Genomic DNA, 23,503 nt, shown 5'->3' on the forward strand with positions numbered 1-23,503 from the left:
AAATTTACCGGTTTGAAATGATAAGTTACAGATGTATGTTAATGGTTCTACAATCCATTCAATGACCTGTTTTACCACCACCATATCAATTTCATTTAAATCGGTAGATGTTTTATATTTACAATTATTCACAATGTCTATAATTTCTTTTCCATCCACTGCTGTGAGGAACATTGAACAGGGATTTCTTTCTATGAGATTATTATCCCAATCCTCAGGTTGGGAATCGGGAATTTTTTCTGCCAAGCTTGGTCCAATATTTACAAAAAAAAATATTAAAACCATTGACTACCTCATCCTTATTTTCCTTCTTGACATTATTATCAATGAAATACTGAGGGTAACTCTGTTTTTTATTACCATTTTTGATAATGCTATTTAAGATATCCCATATTATTTTTAATATTGTTTTTGTTATTATATAATATGTTACTATAATATTCCTTCCTACATACCCGTATAATATTAGTTAATCTATTTTTGTATTTCTTATATCTATTTTCTGCCTCTTTAGTCTTTAGTTTTATGAATTCTCTATACAGTGTATTTTTCTTATTACATGCATTTCGTAACCCTTTTGTCATCCATGGTCGAGCTTGGATTTTTTGTTTTCTATAGTCTTGTTTAATTGGACAATTTTTATCATATAATGATGTAAATATTTGTAAAAAAGTTTCACTATCAACATCACTTTCACTGTATACCTTTTCCCAGTTTTGCTCCTGTAAATCCTTCTTTAGTGTGTTCATGTTTTCCTCTGTCCGCACTCGCCTGTATTTTATTTTCTCCTCTGGCTGATTCCGCCGATGGTTTCTATTATAAACGATGAAAACTGGTAGATGATCACTAATGTCACTGATTAATAATCCACTCACAGTGTTATTCTCAATATCATTGCTGAATATATTATCAATTAAGGTAGCACTATGGGATGTAATTCTGCTTGGCCTGGTGATTTTTGGATATAAACTCATACTGTACATTATATTGATAAATTCATCTGTTATTTTATGCTTATTTGGATTGAGCAGATCAATATTTAAGTCACCACAAATGAACACAGTTTTTTGATTAGTTTTTGAGAACATTTTTCCCATACAGTCAGTGAATGTTTCAATACTAGATCCTGGTGCTCTATATATACAGCTGACTAATACATTTTTGCTTTTTTCTTCACATATTTCAATAGTTATACATTCTAATAAGTTATCGATCACAGTTGTCATATTGTCTACTATTTTATAATCCATGTTCTTATCCACATACACAGCCACTCCTCCTCCACTCTTATTTTTTCTGTTTACACAATTAAATTCATATCCATCCAGTTCAAAATCCATTCCTTTATCTTCATTGATCCATGTTTCTGATATAGCAATTATGTTAAATATTTTTTTAAACTGACTTAAATATTCTTTAATGTTGTTAAAGTTTGCATATAGACTTCTGCTGTTGAAATGGATTATTGATAATTTGTTATCCGTTTTAATGATCCGATTAAACTGTTAATCTTTATAATAGCAACAACTGTCACTGATATTTGAGAAGAAATTATTGTCCGGGTCTATATCGTGCTCCAAGTCCAGTACATTGTGGTCTGTGTATTTAAATGTTCTCAGTTCTACTTCTCCATGATCAGCAATCCTTTGAGTTATATCCTTCTTGTCTCCAGATGTATATGATGTAGTAGATGAATAGGTTCCTCTGGTCTGTGTCATGGTGTTGTGATGTGTTTGTGTCCTCATACCTTATTGGTCGTATTTGTCCAGTTCCTCGATGTTCCTGATTACCATAACCTTCGCTTGTTCTGGTGTTCCATTCAATTTGATAAATGTTTTGCAGTTGGATGTCCATGTCTGTTGAATTTTTCCCTGCTTTTTTAAGAAACGAGCTTTCCTGGCAATGTCTATGTTTCTTTTGGTCAGATGTTCATTGATGAATACGTTTGTTCCTTTGAGTTTCCGTCCCTGTTTTAACAATGCCATTTTATGTTTTCTGTTGACAAACCTCATTATAACTGCTCGCTTGTCTCCATCCTCTCTCCTGGGCAGGGGGTGGCACGCTTCAATGTTATTACAGTCCATTTGAATACCTTTAGATTGCAGGAAGTCAGCCATTTCATTTCATAAGTGATGTTTCTTCCACAGTTTATTTTGAACAACTCTTGGGGGTGTCCAGGAGGGGTTGCACCACTGACTGGAGAACACGTAACACCCTTTGGGGTGGTTTGTACAGTTGTTGCCTTGTCCATGTGGAAAGAGAACTTTCTGTGTATGATCTTTTTCTTTGTCATTTTCAAAGTCCACCCTTTCAAGAAATATCTGCATTGAGACAAAACCACTGGAAATCACTGAAAACACTGTAATGCTCCTACAAAGATAACAAAGACATGGATTATGCATACAAAGGTTGCACACTGTACACAAACACAGAAGAAGAAGAAAATGACAAAGACCAAGATGCCTCCAAACACAAATGCTAAAACAAGAGCAAAAGCTGAGATGTTGGTGTTCACCGCCGAAGTCGAACTTCAGCTTTGAGTCACACTGGATTATAAATCAATTAAACTACAAGAGAACATTGATAATGAGCTTAGCAGCATGAACAGCATGAACAGAAGTCTGTAGTACACCAATGTTGTTTTACTCTTATGTGACATCTTGCAGCCTAAGTTAAGGCTGAACCTACCTACACATGCATAAATAAAGTCCAAGACATATTCAGTGATTTGAAATGTTCATGTTTCCATCCCCTGATTTATCTGAAGAAAACTGGTAATAAAACTGATTATTATTTACAGGTATTATCAAGTTTTGGCGATTTGCTTTCAGTTTGAGTTTGAGGAAGATAATTTTAGAAATTTTTATTCTTTATATTTTTTTGTGTTTCTTGTATTTAAAATGGCATAAACAAATTCAAATGTGTGGAATTCCAAGTGTTCCAATACTGTCGGAGGGCACAGTATCCTAACCTTATGATAAGTGTAAAATGAGTGTGGTATTATTACTGTTTTGTTTAAGAATGTTTAATTTTCACTGTTGCTTTGTGTGAAATCATAGTCATATCGTATATCATATTGATATCACAATATTGCTCTATGATAATTTGGCCATATTGTGCAGCCCTACTGTCAACTAGCTGAAAACTTTGAATATTAATTTACATCTACATAAAAAAAATGCTTAAAGTGGCAGAGGGTTAAGAGGGCTGTAATTAGGGGTCTGGGAAGGGGGGGGGGGCTCCCCAGAAGCTGAAAGTCAATAAAAGAAAAATGTTTAAAAAGGCAGGGGGTTTTAGCCATGCACATGCTCCCAAGAGCCATTTTACTGAAAAAAGTCTGAAGGACTTAAGTGACATGATTAGATGGTGAGGAGCTTCCAGGCATGTGAGAGGCAAATAAAAAAAAATGCTTAAAGAAGGCGGGGAGTCTTGGGGGGTAGGGGCTCCGCCATGCTAATGCTCCCCTCAAGCATTTACTCAAAAAAAAGAAAAAAAATGTCTGAAGGACCTAAATGACATGGTGAGATGCTGAAGAGCTTCGCTCGTGCATGTCCGTGGCATATACATATTACATTCTATTGATTCTTTAATTCTAGTTTTCCTTTCCTGAGTTGTAATATATTTTGTCCCATATCCCTCTATGGTTGCGGACTTATCTTGTTAGCTGATGCTCACATGAAGGCAGGCACTCATGGGTAGAACACACGAACAAATATACAACGTGCCTGGTGTTTAGCAAGTGGCAGACACATCTGTGGGAAGGCAACATATGCAGAACAATGGTTCTGTTTGAATCAATTTGGTGCATCAATTATAACAGTCACTCAATCACTTCATCCTTCTTATGTGGTCTTTTAAATTTGGTGAGTTACACGATAATAGCATTTATTGTTTTTGACTTATTGCTTACACAAGCTGGCTGGGATGGACTAATTCACTCACTCACCCACTGCTGTTATTAGCACAGGTATTATGGTCCAAAATACGATATATCTGCAAAGTTGTTATTTTGTCTTCACAGTAATCACTGGACTTCAGTGCAGATTGTCCATTTTAATTTACATGTAATTATGCCAGGTGAACAGGATATGAATCAAACCACTTTAATGTGTGGCCTCCTATTTTCAGGGGACTGAAAGTAATTGCATAATTGCAACTGAGCTATTTCATGTCCCATTGTGTCTTGTTCCCTTATTATTGCACAGATGAGTAATTAGATAAAAGCTACAAAGCTCATATTCATTTGAGGTGAGCTAAATCCACCATTAGCAAACAGAAATATTAAAGTAGAGTGTGACTGGTCAGTCTGCCAAGATTTTAATGACTGACGTATTTGGACTTGTACACATCTGGAAAGGCTGACATGTCTTGAACGCGTGAATCTGATGTGTTAATGAAACAGATAAGGAGAAAATGCATCAGGCTAAGAATCGTCTCACCATGAAAATGTCCAGCTGAAGGGCAACTACACAAGAGTGCTGGCATGAGCGGATTTTATTATAATTACGACCCCACCACCACTCCATAAAAAGACCTTGCGGGTTACAGTCCATAGGACTGATGATGAATGCAGTGTGATTGGTAAATGGTAAATGGACTGCATTTATATAGCGCTTTTCCATCTCTCAAAGCGATTTACAATAATGCCTCACATTCACCCTGAAATGAGGGTGCTGCCACACAAGGTGTTCACTACACACCGGGAGCAACTAGGAGATTAGGACCCTTTCCCAAGGGCCCTTAGTGATTTTCAGGTCAGGCTGGGATTTAAACCAAGGATCCTTTGGTCTCAAGCCCAACAGCTTACCCACTAGACCATCACCTCCCCTTCCACTGAAAAACACTAATAATCCATTCTCAGTATACTGCTGCCTACACACACCCTAAGAATGTAAACGTATCTACTTATCTGAAGTAGAAAAGTATGATATGAGGGGTGATGGAGAAGATTTGAGCCTGACACAGAAACAGTAGGGCTTGGTTGTCCATCTGTGGCATTCTGAGAAGCCAACATTTCTCAACATTGCACCCAGTGAGTCAAAACTTCACACATTCTCGAGAAATGTTGGTTTCTCAGAATGCAGAAGATGGAGAAGCATGTCCTACTTTTTCCGGGTCAGATTTGAAGCTTCTCAATCGCCCCTCGTTCCTCTCACCAGGTAGGTGTCAATGAAAGGTTACACAGGGGTTAAAATTTAAAAACCAATAATGCTGATAAGCATATTGGGTTGTTTTTCTGATCAAAAATATTCTAAAGCTGATGTGATTCAGCACCATGGACAGCAACTGACACGTTCGACAATGCAGTGCACAAACCACAGCACACACACGCACACACACACACACACACCCTAATAATGTAAACCTATCTACTTATCTGAAGTAGAAAGGTATGATATGAGGGGTGATGGAGAAGATTTGAGCCTGACACAGAAACAGTAGGGCTTGGTTGTCCATCTGTGGCATTCTGAGAAAGCAACATTTCTCAACATTGCACCCAGTGAGTCAAAACTTCACACATTCTCGAGAAGTGTTAGTTTCTCAGAATGCAAAAAGTGGAGAAGCATGTCCTACTTTTTCCGGGTCAGACTCAAAACTTCTCAATTGCCCCTCATTCCTCTGAAAGGTTGCACAAGGGTTAAAATTTAAAAACCCTCCAATAATGCTGATAAGCATATCAGGTTGTTTTTCTGATCAAAAATATTCTAAAGCTGATGTGATTCAGCACCATGGACAGCAACCAGCACATTTCACGAAGCAGTGCACAAACCACAGCACATACACACACACACACACACACACACACACACACACACACACACACACACACACACACACACACACACAAAATGCAGACCTGGTTTGCATTGGCTTGTGTCCAAATGAAGAAAACGTCACATTACTGAGAAAGTTTTCAGTGCTGCTTGTTCCTCCTCACCTCCCCTTCCCCACTCTCTCCCCCCTGCATTCCCTCTCTCACAGAGGCACTGCTACTCCTCATGTAAGTGTGGTGAATTGGACTTCAGGTACATTTTAGCACACTGACAAAAGGAACGGCTCCGTAGTAGGATTTGGTTCAATTTGTTCTCATGAAAGAGTGGATGAAAACTACCAGTCTGCAAATGTCACAAGAGTAATATGTCGCCACATAATTTTATAACTAAGCACAAGCGATCATGCAAAGTATTCTTCATGTAAGGTGATGACTGGATGTTCTTAGTACTCAGTCTCGTCAGAGAATCCTTGCCTACTGCTGTGGTTGTATTACCCGAGAGTGTCAACTGTCACATTCTGGTCATGTGATGTATTTGTTTGTGTGTATGATCCAGCAGGTAGGTTGTCTCAGTACTGAGGGCCCCATTGGCTGGACTAGGACACACCCACATTTCACCTGGCTGTGGCAGATCGATGGCTGCTTTCTAATTTCCTGCTTTTAAACTCAGATAAAACTGAAGTTATTGTACTTGGCCCCACAAATCTTAGAAGCATGGTGTCTAACCAGATCGTTACTCTGGATGGCATTTCCCTGATCTCTAGTAATACTGTGAGAAATCTTGGAGTTATTTTTGATCAGGATATGTCATTCAAAGCGCATATTAAACAAATATGTAGGACTGCCTTTTTGCATTTACGCAATATCTCTAAAATCAGAAAGGTCTTGTCTCAGAGTGATGCTGAAAAACTAATTCATGCATTTGTTTCCTCTAGGCTGGACTATTGTAATTCATTATTATCAGGTTGTCCTAAAAGTTCCCTAAAAAGCCTTCAGTTGGTTCAGAATGCTGCAGCTAGAGTACTGACGGGGACTAGCAGGAGAGAGCATATCTCACCCGTGTTGGCCTCTCTTCATTGGCTTCCTGTTAATGCTAGAATAGAATTTAAAATTCTTCTTCTTACTTATAAGGTTTTGAATAATCAGGTCCCATCTTATCTTAGGGACCTCGTAGTACCATATTACCCCATTAGAGCGCTTCGCTCTCAGACTGCGGGCTTACTTGTAGTTCCTAGGGTTTGTAAGAGTAGAATGGGAGGCAGAGCCTTCAGCTTTCAGGCTCCTCTCCTGTGGAACCAGCTCCCAATTCAGATCAGGGAGACAGATACCCTCTCTACTTTTAAGATTAGGCTTAAAACTTTCCTTTTCGCTAAGGCTTATAGTTAGGGCTGGATCGGGTGACCCTGGACCATCCCTTGGTTATGTTGCTTTAGACGTAGACTGTGTTTCATAATTATTGTATGGCCTTGCCTTGCAATGTGGAGCGCCTTGGGGCAACTGTTTGTTGTGATTTGGCGCTATACAAGAAAAAAGTTGATTGATTGATTGAAGAGGTGTTGATGGACCAGTTGTCTGTCTTGTTATTTGCCATCTAGAAATCAGGGTCTTCTATGATCTGGTGGAAGTGGCGTGCTTTCAGACCTTCACATTTTGTGGAGTTCAATCATCCTATCTCTTCTTTAAGATATATTGGTATTAAACATGTAACTCTGCCACCAAGCGGTGGGAACCTGGAAGTGCTACTGTCAAAAAGAGAGCACTTCTGGATCCACCATTTGAAGACTCTCACTCCTCATGGACTCAACATTGACTTTGATTTAAGATGTTTTTTGTGATTATGTTTTTGTAATCATGTATTGTTTATGCTGATGTTTTTCCTATGAACATTTAATAATTTTGTCTTCTGATTTGTAGAATGGCCTCAAATCACTGGGTGTCATCACTATTGGGACATCCCGCTCATTGGAGGGGGTTTTGAACACCTGGGTTGACAAACAATTTTGAACACTTGGTCCAACTGAAGCTGCAATCTGACGAAGGCCTTCGGCCGAAATGTTATTATGAAATAAAACATCGGCAGGACATCAATATTTTGAGTGTGCTATGCTTTTTCTTTATATGTGCTTTCAGGCCTGACATGACTTTCAGCTTTTTGATATGTTGTGTACTTTTCAAAATGATTGGAACATTTTTACATTTTGAGCCTTGTGTCAGCGAAGACATTTTTGTCCATGTGGCCCATTTTTCTGTGCATGATCCAGCACACAGGTGTCTGAGTGTCATGGACCCTAGAAGCTGGACAAGGCCAAGCAGATGTCCATGTTTTACCTGGCTGTGTCCGATAGATGGTTATTTCAGAAAAGTGGGAAAGGATTGGTTCTCTGCCTGGTTGGTTGAAATCCAGGATCCAGGGCAGTTCTGTGGTGTTATGGATGCGGCAAAGAACAGCACCAACACATGCACCCAGACTTGACATCCTTCATTGATCCCTACCTGGCTCCAGCTACCACGTGGGGAAGATTATCATACATTCTGTTGTAGTTAGTGTTATTTTGACACCTTGGATGGTACTGCAAACCTGCTGGGTCTGTGCACTACTATGGCCCTGAGAACTTTAACCTCATGTCAGCAAGAATTACCTGCCTGCACAGGTAAAATAACATATGATCCCGGCATTTTAAATAAACTGTCATGTGTCAGATAATTAGTGAGGCAGATTTTGCGACCGGAGTGGGAATAAACAGTGAGGTGTTTCTTTTTTTTCCACCAGTCGGTGCCGCCTGCATTTTAAACAGTTTGTAATGAAGAGCAACAAAGGTCGACTTGAGCGTGTTGATGTGCCGTGAGCTTGGTGCTTTGTGTGCAAACTATTTCTGAGTGTGCTGGAAGAACAGAACAAAGTGCGATTTGGGCCTTGAGCTTGATTTTTGTTACGTCACCTTGACATCTCTGATCTCTAAAATTCTGCTTGTGTGCAGCCTTGAGGAAAAACACAAGCGGAGGGAAAAATGCAATAATTGCAGCGTTCAAACACGTGTAATAAATGCTACGGAGAGCTCAATACATGTCTGATTGAAAAGGGGGCCAATAAAAAAGGCAAAACCTTAAAGTACTATTCTTTTTTTCATAGTATGTTAAGATGACAGGGTGGGGGGGGGGGGGGGTACTATTCTTCAAACGCTGTTGCTGAATGTGTCAGTATTTGAAAGTCAGCACAGTGGTACCTTGCTCGAAGAGGGAAATAATTGGCTGCACTGTGCAAAGGCATATATGTCAGTCTTTCTGGGTGCAGCGGCGGATATGATAAAGCCTATGAATTGTGCATCTTCCAAACACAGGTGGTGTTTAGATGTAGGTTTACCTGGCATAAATATTCCTTAATGAAAATCCACCACCCTAGTGCCGCTTTCTTGTGTTTCATCTCAACAACGTTAAGTTTTCACTTTAATCGAACCCCGTCCTTGTTTGTGCATGCAACTACTGTCAGCTGCTCAGATTTGTGATTTGCGCCGCTTCCATTAACATTTCTGTTATGTTAATTAACTGTGATTTAATGCCTCTGAGAGGACTTCAAAAGGACAATGTAAGAATAGCCGAGATTGTAAATGACAGGTTGCAGTATTTTGATCCCAGTCGGCGAATCACCCTTTGCAGAATTTTCCTCACATGCTTCCTCTGAAGCTTTTTCACGCCTCCGTGATGGCATGGTTCTTACTTTAGGGGGGGAGAAAAGAGGGAGAGGTTTTAAATAAAAACAGAAAAGGATGTGAGGAGTGAATGTGTATGAACTCTATAAGCTTCGAGCTCCTTTTATGCTTCTTTAGAATCAAAATGCAAATGTGTTGTACTGCACACTTCTTTGATTTTTCAAATATGTAACTGTCCTGATTTTTTATGTTATTTTTATTCTACTGCCATGGAGCACAGGTGTTGTCAGAAGTATGCACACCACAATAAGGTAGATCATTGTTTTTGTTCCCCTGTTTTTAACAGGGGAACAAAAAGAAAAAGTTATGTTGTGAAAGTGTCGTGACACGGACCCACAACAGGGGGCGTTAATGAACGGACAATGGATAAGCCAAAAGTAACAATTTAATGTTGTGAATCGCACAACGAAGTACAGACAATAACAATATGGTGGAATGTCAATTATACACAAGGTGACGTGTGGGCAGGCTCGACGATAGAAGACGTCTGGCGAGAGAAGAGCCGGATCCCACACAGCTTCCACCACCAACGGAGCTGAAGAACACCGGAGCCGCCAAGCCCTGCGCCCCAGGTGGCCGCTGTCTTCAGCAGTCAGACCCGGTACTGCTGGCAGAGAACAGAGACAGTACTGATGAGTGTGAGTTCGCCCACTCAGTAATCCCACAGTCTGTATACAGTTAGGAGGGAAAACCTCCACCTCCAATCGTGCAGCTCCCGAGATAACCACTTATCTGGGTGGGGTGGGAGGCGAAGCCGTCGCAGTCCACACCAAATACCAACTCAGCAGACAGGGTATCCGTCCCAGGAAAACGGCTGCAAAAGAGATCAGACTGATGCTCGGGTTAAGGTTCGGCAGAGAAGTAATTACCTGAATGGTAGCTGATTTCTCGGCGGGGAGGTGGAGTTGCAGTCCGGCCTTTATGGTGGTGGTCATGAGTAGTGGATGAGTGACAGCTGGTACGGATGATGAGTGACAGCTGTCACTCCCGGTCGCTCCAACGCCCTCTTGTGCTTGAAGCCCGCACTTCAAGCAGGGCGCCATCTTGTGGTGGTGGGCCAGCAGTACCTCCTCTTCAGCGGCCCACACAACAGTTAATGCCAAAGCATCATCTAAATCATTTGGATTGATCTTATGAAATATTCTACTATGTCAAGTTTTTTTTTTTTTTTTTTTTTTTTTGAGCTTGTAGGCCATAATTTTGAAGATTAAGACAAAAAGGCTTCACTTAGCTAAGGATAGAGAAGTGTGGGTTGAGCTACTTATTTTGCTGCCGCTATGACCCGGACTCGGTTAAATGGCAGAAAATTAATGAATTAATGAATTAATGATTCATACTTGAGAAATTTTAGTTTATACGTAATAAGTCTACAATATATAAAAATTTAATTTTCCAAATTAACAGAACAAAAATATTGAACTTTGTCTTGATATTAGATTTCTTGGGATACAATTTTATATATATGTGAAAATAATAAGTGTCTCCTGCAGCCACTTTGGAAGCAACTGAAAATCACAAGATCCTCAGTTTAAGCCGTTATATACAAGTACAATTTTCAGGAGGTGGAGCCATTTTGCTTTTTTGCCATTCTCCTCTGAGGTTATCAAAACTAAAAGTCCTCATAGTTAATCAAGCCAAAATCAGTACCAATAATCATTGTGGAAGCAACAACCAATTTCATGAAGCACAAACATTACATGTTTGATGCTGATTGATACTGGAACCATTTGATTCTGAATTAGTTTGGTTTCCCATGTCACCCAAGGTGAAGAATCACATGACCAAAAGAAGCTGATATTTGGCTTTCTGTCAGTGTGTAATAGTAACCTTAAGTGTATGTTTGACCAATCTCTCGAAATGATTATTCTAAATATCTGCTACATCACCTTTGACTTTGCCTTTTAACCAGTTTTCCTCAAATTCAAATGACTTTGTCCTTGGTTGACCTTCATTTATCCACCAAGTTTTGTTTTTTTGTTTTGTTTTTTTTTTGTTTTTGTTATTTTGTTGTCAGACACACACACACACCAACCTGAAAATAATAGCCACGCATGTGCTTCTATTGTGTGCAGGTGGAATTATAGCTTGATAGGTTTCTTTCTGTGTATGAATGATCGCCCCCGCACACACACACACGCACACACACACATACATACACACACAACCACCTCCATCAGTTCTCAGCTCTATTTTCCACCTGAAAATGCCCGGTGACTTTTCTCAACTTGTCCTATATCCAAAGTCCCCACAGCAGTGGCAGAAAGACACTAATAACCTGACAGAGTACAGAGCCAAGTGTTTTCTTTGGGAAACATGCTGCCAGACTGATTTTATTTTGAAAATGAATGTGCTGCTTCCCAAATCCTGAATATTACCTGTCCAAGAGAACATTTTAAGATGTTGGTGCATTATTTTTTCTTTTGTTGTTGAAAACAATTCCTGGCAAATTGAACAATAAAAGGAAAAAAAAATTACAAGATTAACAGTGACATGAAAGAAACTGTATGCGGTGAAATCGTGTTCATGTCTCTGAGTCATCCGTCTTTGAGATAGAACGACACCTGAGAAGAGTTTGCGGAGGGATGAGGATGGTGAGGTCAAGGAGAATAAAGTCCAAGTCTTGTGGTTGTAAGACTTCAACATTAATGACTAATCTAACATGCTGACTTGATACTTGGCATCAGAGGATTCTTGGGTTCCCCAAGAATGGCATAGCATTAAGTGAGCAGTTACTTAAGGAAACTCTGCATGATCCAGCACGTTGGTGCCTCAGTGAAAAGGACATCAGCACCGGGAGAAAACCAACAACACGCCCACATTTCAACTGGCTGCAGCTGTTATATGGTTATTTTGTGAAGTGCGGTTAACCTAGTTGTCTGCCATTCATGTTAGATGATGTTGGACCTAAGTGTTTTTCACAGTTTATCCTTTGGATTATGCTGTCCGTCTGTCTGTCTTTTAAATAATCATCTAGGACACAATGTGGTTCCATAGTGTGGGGGCACCAATACATCGTTCAATACTTGACCTGGTTTGTGATTCACAACAACATCGAGACTTGTGACCAGATCAAATCCTTGAATGTGACCAAGAAAGAATTATACAAGTAATATTTATTTTTTGGGGGCCAATTGAGTTCATTTCAGAGAAATGTTGGAGCATTTTTCTATTACACAAAATACATTTTTGAAAATTGTATTCACATGGATAATGTACAGGTACAATCATAAAAAAAATCCATCCATCCCCTAAACCCACATATTACAGTTAAAGGTCACAGGGGATGGAGCCTATCCCAACAGTCACTGAATGAGAGCTGGAGTACACCCTGGATCAAATCCAGGAACTTATTTACTTAGGTGGTACTGGTTGCAGACACAAAGGGCCTCTCCACATCTTAAGTAATAATTTGGACAATGAAGGCTGTGTTGGTGTGGAGGAGTTGGGGGCCAGAGTCCCATGTGTGCAACCAGGCCTGGGTTGTCCAATATTGATCTAGTCTAGCCTTGAAACTATTAAGTGTTGGTGCAGTTATGACATCATCCAGAAAGTCATTTTATGGGGTGATCACTCTGTTGATGAAGCTGTACAGTTGTGTGTTAATTCTGGCCTCTTTGTTCTTGCTGTGAGACAGCGTTACTACCCACTAAGACAACCATGTTCACCACTAAAATAACCATGCTAACCACTAAACCAACTGTGCTAACCACTAAACCAACTGTGCTAACCACAAAGCCAACCATGTGAACCACTAAAATAACCGCACTAACCACTAAACCAACTGTGCTAACCACTAAACCAACTGTGCTAACCATTAAGCCAACCATGTGAACCGCTAAAATAACCATGCTAACCACTAAACCAACTGTGCTAACCACTAAACCAACTGTGCTAACCACTAAGCCAACCGTGTGAACCACTAAAATAACTGCGCTAACCACTAAACCAACTGTGCTAACCACAAAGCCAACCATGTGAACCGCTAAAATAACCATGCTAACCACTAAACCAACTGTGCTAACCACTAAACCAATTGTGCTAACCACTAAGCCAACCGTGTGAACCACTAAAATAACCGCGCTAGCCACTAAACCAACTGTGCTAACCACAAAGCCAACTATGTGAACTGCTAAAATAACCATGCTAACCACTCAACAAACTGTGCTAACCACGAAGCCAACCATGTGAACCGCTAAAATAACCATGCTAACCACTAAACCAGCTGTGCTAAACACTAAGCCAACCATGTGAACCGCTAAAATAACCATGCTAACCACTCAACAAACTGTGCTAACCACGAAGCCAACCGTGTGAACCGCTAAAATAACCATGCTAACCACTAAATCAACTGTGCTAACCACTAAACCAACTGTGCTAACCACTAAGCCAACCGTGTGAACCACTAAAATAACCGCTCTAACCACTAAACCAACTGTGCTAACCACAAAGCCAACTATGTGAACCGCTAAAATAACCAAGCTAACATTCAACAAACTGTGCTAACCACGAAGCCAACCATGTGAACCGCTAAAATAACCATGCTAACCACTAAACCAGCTGTGCTAAACACTAAGCCAACCATGTGAACCGCTAAAATAACCATGCTAACCACTCAACAAACTGTGCTAACCACAAAGCCAACCATGTGAACTGCTAAAATAACCATGCTAACCACTAAAACAGCTGTGCTAACCACTAAGCCAACCATGTGAACTGCTAAAATAACCATGCTAACCACTCAACAAACTGTGCTAACCACGAAGCCAACCGTGTGAACCGCTAAAATAACCGTGCTAACCACTAAATCAACTGTGCTAACCACTAAACCAACTGTGCTAACCACTAAGCCAACCGTGTGAACCACTAAAATAACCGCGCTAACCACTAAACCAACTGTGCTAACCACAAAGCCAACCATGTGAACTGCTAAAATAACCATGCTAACCACTAAAACAGCTGTGCTAACCACTAAGCCAACCATGTGAACTGCTAAAATAACCATGCTAACCACTCAACAAACTGTGCTAACCACGAAGCCAACCATGTGAACCGCTAAAATAACCATGCTAACCATTAAACCAGCTGTGCTAACCACTAAGCCAACCATGTGAACCGCTAAAATAACCATGCTAACCACTCAACAAACTGTGCTAACCACGAAGCCAACCGTGTGAACCGCTAAAATAACCGTGCTAACCACTAAACCAACTGTGCTAACCACAAAGCCAACCATGTGAACCGCTAAAATAACCGTGCTAACCACTAAACCAACTGTGCAAACCACAAAGTCAACTGTGCTAACCATTAAGCCAACCATGTGAACCGCTAAAATAACCGCACTAACCACTAAACCAACTGTGCTAACCACTAAACCAACTGTGCTAACCATTAAGCCAACCATGTGAACCGCTAAAATAACCATGCTAACCACTAAACCAACTGTGCTAACCACTAAACCAACTGTGCTAACCACTAAGCCAACCGTGTGAACCACTAAAATAACTGCGCTAACCACTAAACCAACTGTGCTAACCACAAAGCCAACTATGTGAACCGCTAAAATAACCATGCTAACCACTAAACCAACTGTGCTAACCACTAAACCAACTGTGCTAACCACAAAGCCAACTATGTGAACCGCTAAAATAACCATGCTAACCACTCAACAAACTGTGCTAACCACGAAGCCAACCATGTGAACCGCTAAAATAACCATGCTAACCACTAAACCAGCTGTGCTAAACACTAAGCCAACCATGTGAACCGCTAAAATAACCATGCTAACCACTAAACCAACTGTGCTAACCACTAAGCCAACCGTGTGAACCACTAAAATAACCGCGCTAACCACTAAACCAACTGTGCTAACCACAAAGCCAACCATGTGAACCGCTAAAATAACCATGCTAACCATTAAACCAGCTGTGCTAACCACTAAACCAACTGTGCTAACCACTAAGCCAACCATGTGAACCGCTAAAATAACCATGCTAACCACTCAACAAACTGTGCTAACCACGAAGCCAACCGTGTGAACTGCTAAAATAACCATGCTAACCATTAAACCAGCTGTGCTAACCACTAAACCAACTGTGCTAACCATTAAGCCAACCATGTGAACCGCTAAAATAACCATGCTAACCACTAAACCAACTGTGCTAACCACTAAACCAACTGTGCTAACCACTAAGCCAACTGTGTGAACCACTAAAATAACTGCGCTAACCACTAAACCAACTGTGCTAACCACAAAGCCAACCATGTGAACCGCTAAAATAACCATGCTAACCACTAAACCAACTGTGCTAACCACTAAACCAATTGTGCTAACCACTAAGCCAACCGTGTGAACCACTAAAATAACCGCGCTAGCCACTAAACCAACTGTGCTAACCACAAAGCCAACTATGTGAACTGCTAAAATAACCATGCTAACCACTCAACAAACTGTGCTAACCACGAAGCCAACCATGTGAACCGCTAAAATAACCATGCTAACCACTAAACCAGCTGTGCTAAACACTAAGCCAACCATGTGAACCGCTAAAATAACCATGCTAACCACTCAACAAACTGTGCTAACCACGAAGCCAACCGTGTGAACTGCTAAAATAACCATGCTAACCACTAAATCAACTGTGCTAACCACTAAACCAACTGTGCTAACCACTAAGCCAACCGTGTGAACCACTAAAATAACCGCTCTAACCACTAAACCAACTGTGCTAACCACAAAGCCAACTATGTGAACCGCTAAAATAACCATGCTAACATTCAACAAACTGTGCTAACCACGAAGCCAACCATGTGAACCGCTAAAATAACCATGCTAACCACTAAACCAGCTGTGCTAAACACTAAGCCAACCATGTGAACCGCTAAAATAACCATGCTAACCACTCAACAAACTGTGCTAACCACGAAGCCAACCGTGTGAACCGCTAAAATAACCGTGCTAACCACTAAATCAACTGTGCTAACCACTAAACCAACTGTGCTAACCACTAAGCCAACCGTGTGAACCACTAAAATAACCGCGCTAACCACTAAACCAACTGTGCTAACCACAAAGCCAACCATGTGAACTGCTAAAATAACCATGCTAACCACTAAAACAGCTGTGCTAACCACTAAGCCAACCATGTGAACTGCTAAAATAACCATGCTAACCACTCAACAAACTGTGCTAACCACGAAGCCAACCATGTGAACCGCTAAAATAACCATGCTAACCATTAAACCAGCTGTGCTAACCACGAAGCCAACCGTGTGAACCGCTAAAATAACCGTGCTAACCACTAAACCAACTGTGCTAACCACAAAGCCAACCATGTGAACCGCTAAAATAACCATGCTAACCACTAAACCAACTGTGCTAACCACAAAGCCAACCATGTGAACCGCTAAAATAACCGTGCTAACCACTAAACCAACTGTGCAAACCACAAAGTCAACTGTGCTAACCATTAAGCCAACCATGTGAACCGCTAAAATAACCGTACTAACCACTAAACCAACTGTGCTAACCACTAAACCAACTGTGCTAACCATTAAGCCAACCATGTGAACCGCTAAAATAACCATGCTAACCACTAAACCAACTGTGCTAACCACTAAACCAACTGTGCTAACCACTAAGCCAACCGTGTGAACCACTAAAATAACTGCGCTAACCACTAAACCAACTGTGCTAACCACAAAGCCAACTATGTGAACCACTAAAATAACCATGCTAACCACTAAACCAACTGTGCTAACCACTAAACCAACTGTGCTAACCACAAAGCCAACTATGTGAACCGCTAAAATAACCATGCTAACCACTCAACAAACTGTGCTAACCACGAAGCCAACCATGTGAACCGCTAAAATAACCATGCTAACCACTAAACCAGCTGTGCTAAACACTAAGCCAACCATGTGAACCGCTAAAATAACCATGCTAACCACTAAACCAACTGTGCTAACCACTAAGCCAACCGTGTGAACCACTAAAATAACCGCGCTAACCACTAAACCAACTGTGCTAACCACAAAGCCAACCATGTGAACCGCTAAAATAACCATGCTAACCATTAAACCAGCTGTGCTAACCACTAAACCAACTGTGCTAACCACTAAGCCAACCATGTGAACCGCTAAAATAACCATGCTAACCACTCAACAAACTGTGCTAACCACGAAGCCAACCGTGTGAACTGCTAAAATAACCATGCTAACCATTAAACCAGCTGTGCTAACCACTAAACCAACTGTGCTAACCACAAAGCCAACCATGTGAACTGCTAAAATAACCATGCTAACCACTAAACCAACTGTGCTAACCACAAAGCCAACCATGTGAACCGCTACAATAACCGTGCTAACCACTAAACCAACTGTGCAAACCACAAAGTCAACTGTGCAAACTACGGTTGTCACAATACTTATATTTGTATTGAACCATACGGAATGCATGTGACAGTTCGGGGCACAGAACTGCATGCAGAATACATGGTATGACACTGCACAATATGATAAGCATGTGCTTATTTGGTTCCGTAAGTTACTGACATTTCATGTTGACTGTGTGTCACTGTAGTTTCATGATCTGTGCAGGAGGTGTGGCCAGACCCTAAGTGCAAGAGGCGTGACCAACCATTCAATCTGCAGAATGTGTTGTCTGAGGCAAAAAGAGGAAACCAGCGAATCCGGCAGTTGAAGCCAGCGAATAGTTTATTCCACTCAGAACCATTGGGATCAAAAATGGAATACCTTTGTTGTTTCAAAACATGTTCCCATAAGTGAAAAATGTACTGATGCAATATTTGTGTTGAATGATTGTCCCAGTATGGGACTAGTGCACACTTGAATTTAGACACAAAATACCACCAACTTTTCACTCTGCACAGACTGGAAATCAATGTACACAGTGTTGCTATTCGGTGGCCATCTCTTACATCTGCTTTCCACAAATTTATGTAAAATGTCACCTTATGTTTCATGAGATGCCGTCATCTGCACAAAAGTAAAACTAACTTAAAATGGACAAAATATCGAAGGGAGTCTGGCTCAAACAAAACAAAAAAATCACTGTACAGTAAATTAATCTCAACGCTAATGACGAGAGATGTAATCCAATTTGTAAACATTTTATGAAAAACGAAAGTTTACATTTACACTTTGTCTCAAGGTGTCCAACTTGTCGGACAGCAGCTTTCTACTACTCAAAGATACTGTATCAAACTTGTTCTGAACTGTGACTTCTTAACACAAATATGAACTGAGCCGTGACACCTCTGGTGTGAACCAGTAAGCCACCGTGCTGTCCCCATACATAAAACAACTTTTGACAAATGTGAGAAAACAGCTTCCAAGTCCAGAATGTACCAACTAATCTAAAGGGTGCCGTTGTAACAAGAATTCGCTGATGAAGCGAGACAAAGGAACACCTCCGTTTCGGCGTGTTAGAGGACAAGTTTGGACATGTCCAGCTCTCCACAAGTTCTTTTATACTCACTCGACTGGTAAGCACTGAAAGCCGAGATAGACATGTCCCAACTTGTCCTCTAACACGTCGAAACGAAGGTGTTCCTTTGTCTCGCTTCATCAGCGAATCGGTCGTGAAACGCGAAGCCTCCGCGCGGCTTTCCATGACAAAATCTCTTGTTAAAAGTGAAATCTGCCGTAAAATGGCTGATGTCCAGGTCTTGTGATAACCAGAGAAAGAGCACATGACGGTCTCGTATCCACAGAGCCATCAGCTTAGAAATGATCCAGTGGTTTGTGCCGCATCGTCGCAGCTCGCAGCGCGGCGCACCGACCGTCCTTTAAAGGGGTCCTTAAACCTGTAGTTAAAGTCCTTATTCTCTGTGAAGCCCGTAAAATTTTCACTGAAAGCCAGATAAATTTTTCGAATGGTTTCCAGGTGCCAGTCTCTAACAGCTTCTGAAAAAATTCTGATGGAAAAAAAGTCCTTTTCATTTCGCCATTTCCAGACAATGAAAATCCGACGAGGGGGCGGGACCACTCCTTCCACAAGGCGTGCTCACAGGCGAATGACGTCACCGACAGGCGTGGAAAAACTCACGCATGCGCACGAGGGTTCAAGCATGTCTGACGTAAAAACATATGAATGAAACCCATATAGTTTTTGAAAAAAATAAAAAGGTACGATACTTTACGGACAGACCTCGTAACTCACAAACTTGCAGCTTAAAGCAGATAACCTGTAAGTTGGAGAGGAAATGGCATCTCACTAATTTAGAAGATCTTCACTTAGCCTGGAAAAAGAGTCTGTTGCTCTATAAAAAAGCCCTCCGTAAAGCTAGGACATCTTACTACTCATCACTAATTGAAGAAAATAAGAACAACCCCAGGTTTCTTTTCAGCACTGTAGCCAGGCTGACAAAGAGTCAGAGCTCTATTGAGCCAAGTATTCCTTTAACTTTAACTAGTAATGACTTCATGACTTTCTTTGCTAATAAAATTCTAACTATTAGAGAAAAAATTACTCATAACCATCCCAAAGACATATCGTTATCTTTGGCTGCTTTCAGTGATGCCGGTATTTGGTTAGACTCTTTCTCTCCGATTGTTCTGTCTGAGTTATTTTCATTAGTTACTTCCTCCAAACCATCAACATGTCTATTAGACCCCATTCCTACCAGGCTGCTCAAGGAAGCCCTACCATTAATTAATGCTTCAATCTTAAATATGATCAATCTATCTTTATTAGTTGGCTATGTACCACAGGCTTTTAAGGTGGCAGTAATTAAACCATTACTTAAAAAGCCATCACTTGACCCAGCTATCTTAGCTAATTATAGGCCAATCTCCAACCTTCCTTTTCTCTCAAAAATTCTTGAAAGGGTAGTTGTAAAACAGCTAACTGATCATCTGCAGAGGAATGGTCTATTTGAAGAGTTTCAGTCAGGTTTTAGAATCCATCATAGTGCAGAAACAGCATTAGTGAAGGTTACAAATGATCTTCTTATGGCCTCAGACAGTGGACTCATCTCTGTGCTTGTTCTGTTAGACCTCAGTGCTGCTTTTGATACTGTTGACCATAAAATTTTATTACAGAGATTAGAGCATGCCATAGGTATTAAAGGCAGTGCGCTGCAGTGGTTTGAATCATATTTATCTAATAGATTACAATTTGTTCATGTAAATGGGGAGTCTTCTTCACAGACTAAGGTTAATTATGGAGTTCCACAAGGTTCTGTGCTAGGACCAATTTTATTCACTTTATACATGTTTCCCTTAGGCAGTATTATTAGACAGCATTGCTTAAATTTTCATTGTTACGCAAATGATACCCAGCTTTATCTATCCATGAAGCCAGAGGACACACACCAATTAGCTAAACTGCAGGATTGTCTTACAGACATAAAGACATGGATGACCTCTAATTTCCTGCTTTTAAACTCAGATAAAACTGAAGTTATTGTACTTGGCCCCACAAATCTTAGAAACATGGTGTCTAACCAGATCCTTACTCTGGATGGCATTACCCTGACCTCTAGTAATACTGTGAGAAATCTTGGAGTCATTTTTGATCAGGATATGTCATTCAAAGCGCATATTAAACAAATATGTAGGACTGCTTTTTTGCATTTGCGCAATATCTCTAAAATTAGAAAGGTCTTGTCTCAGAGTGATGCTGAAAAACTAATTCATGCATTTATTTCCTCTAGGCTGGACTATTGTAATTCATTATTATCAGGTTGTCCTAAAAGTTCCCTGAAAAGCCTTCAGTTAATTCAAAATGCTGCAGCTAGAGTGCTGACAGGGACTAGAAGGAGAGAGCATATCTCACCCATATTGGCCTCTCTTCATTGGCTTCCTGTTAATTCTAGAATATAATTTAAAATTCTTCTTCTTACTTATAAGGTTTGAATAATCAGGTCCCATCTTATCTTAGGGACCTCATAGTACCATATCACCCCAATAGAGCGCTTCACTCTCAGACTGCAGGCTTACTTGTAGTTCCTAGGGTTTGTAAGAGTAGAATGGGAGGCAGAGCCTTCAGCTTTCAGGCTCCTCTCCTCTGGAACCAGCTCCCAATTCAGATCAGGGAGACAGACAACCTCTCTACTTTTAAGATTAGGCTTAAAACTTTCCTTTTTGCTAAAGCTTATAGTTAGGGCTGGATCAGGTGACCCTGAACCATCCCTTAGTTATGCTGCTATAGACTTAGACTGCTGGGGGGTTCCCATGATGCACTGAGTGTTTCTTTCTGTTTTTGCTCTGTATGCACCACTCTGCATTTAATCATTAGTGATTGATCTCTGCTCTCTTCCACAGCATGTCTTTTTCCTGGCTCTCTCCCTCAACCCCAACCAGTCAAAGCAGAACATTCCATCTTTCACCAAATTAAGTATGATCTAATGTAAGTCTCTTTTCTGTTGTTTATAAATTCATATAATATCAAATGACACCATCTATTTTAACCTTTATATAAAACAAATATTGCATGTTTATGAGTTCAATAGTACAAATATTTCATTAGGTGAAGATGGAATGTTCCATTCAATGAGGCAAAGGCGAGTTTAATGAAACATTCCATCTTTCACCAAATTAAGTATGATCTAATGTAAGTCTCTTTTCTGTTGTTTATAAATTCATATAATATCAAATGACACCATCTATTTTAACCTTTATATAAAACAAATATTGCATGTTTATGAGTTCAATAGTACAAATATTTCATTAGGTGAAGATGGAATGTTCCATTCAATGAGGCAAAGGCGAGTTTAATGAAACATTCCATCTTTCACCAAATTAAGTATGATCTAATGTAAGTCTCTTTTCTGTTGTTTATAAATTCATATAATATCAAATGACACCATCTATTTTAACCTTTATATAAAACAAATATTGCATGTTTATGAGTTCAATAGTACAAATATTTCATTAGGTGAAGATGGAATGTTCCATTCAATGAGGCAAAGGCGAGTTTAATGAAACATTCCATCTTTCACCAAATTAAGTATGATCTAATGTAAGTCTCTTTTCTGTTGTTTATAAATTCATATAATATCAAATGACACCATCTATTTTAACCTTTATATAAAACAAATATTGCATGTTTATGAGTTCAATAGTACAAATATTTCATTAGGTGAAGATGGAATGTTCCATTCAATGAGGCAAAGGCGAGTTTAATGAAACATTCCATCTTTCACCAAATTAAGTATGATCTAATGTAAGTCTCTTTTCTGTTGTTTATAAATTCATATAATATCAAATGACAACCATCTATTTTAGCCTTTTTATAAAACAAATAATAAATGTTTTTACATTCATTTTTGTATATTAACAATGTGCAAATTGGTATAAAATCAAATAGCCAAACAGAAATGTGATGAGCCACATACTGATTCCAAACTATTGAACATTTAAAATTTGACATCTCTTATAGTTTAACATATTAGACAAAATAATTATATAATTTTACATTTGTGTAGCTGAGACAATCTGTCGTAATCCACTCAGTTGTTGTTTGCCTTTCGGCTGCCCCTGTTTGGTCAGGGTTGCCGCAGTGGATCCAGTACAGATGCACATTTGGACATGGCACAAGTTTTACACAAGATGCCCTTCATGACACAACCCCAGATCTACAAGCAGAAAGAGCCCAGTGTTAGAGCCCAGAGCCCAGTGTGGGATTTGGGGCATCCCACTGATGCCCCAAATGGGCATCAGTGGGAGTTTAAATCAGGATCTTTTTCTGTGAGGTAAGAGTGCTTCCCACTGTGCCACCGTGCTGCCCCTGCAGCATGTAATCAATGTGCATTTATACAAACGGTAACAACAGCAAAACTAACACACAAGAAACAGCAACTGCATAAACCATGTGATTAAGCTTCACTATAGTTACACTCTACAGCAGTTCTTCAGGTTAACGACAAACTCAAAACAGCACAGACTGATTTCTGGTCACTGTAAAGGTCCCACATGCCTCTAATGTTGAATAAATTCAGCTGAGGCATCCCTGTAGTTTTCAACGTGTCCAGACATCCAAAGATTCATTGTTCTCTGG

The sequence above is a fragment of the Thalassophryne amazonica genome, chromosome 10 (assembly GCF_902500255.1).
Source record: "Thalassophryne amazonica chromosome 10, fThaAma1.1, whole genome shotgun sequence".
Classification (NCBI taxonomy): Eukaryota; Metazoa; Chordata; class Actinopteri; order Batrachoidiformes; family Batrachoididae; genus Thalassophryne; species Thalassophryne amazonica.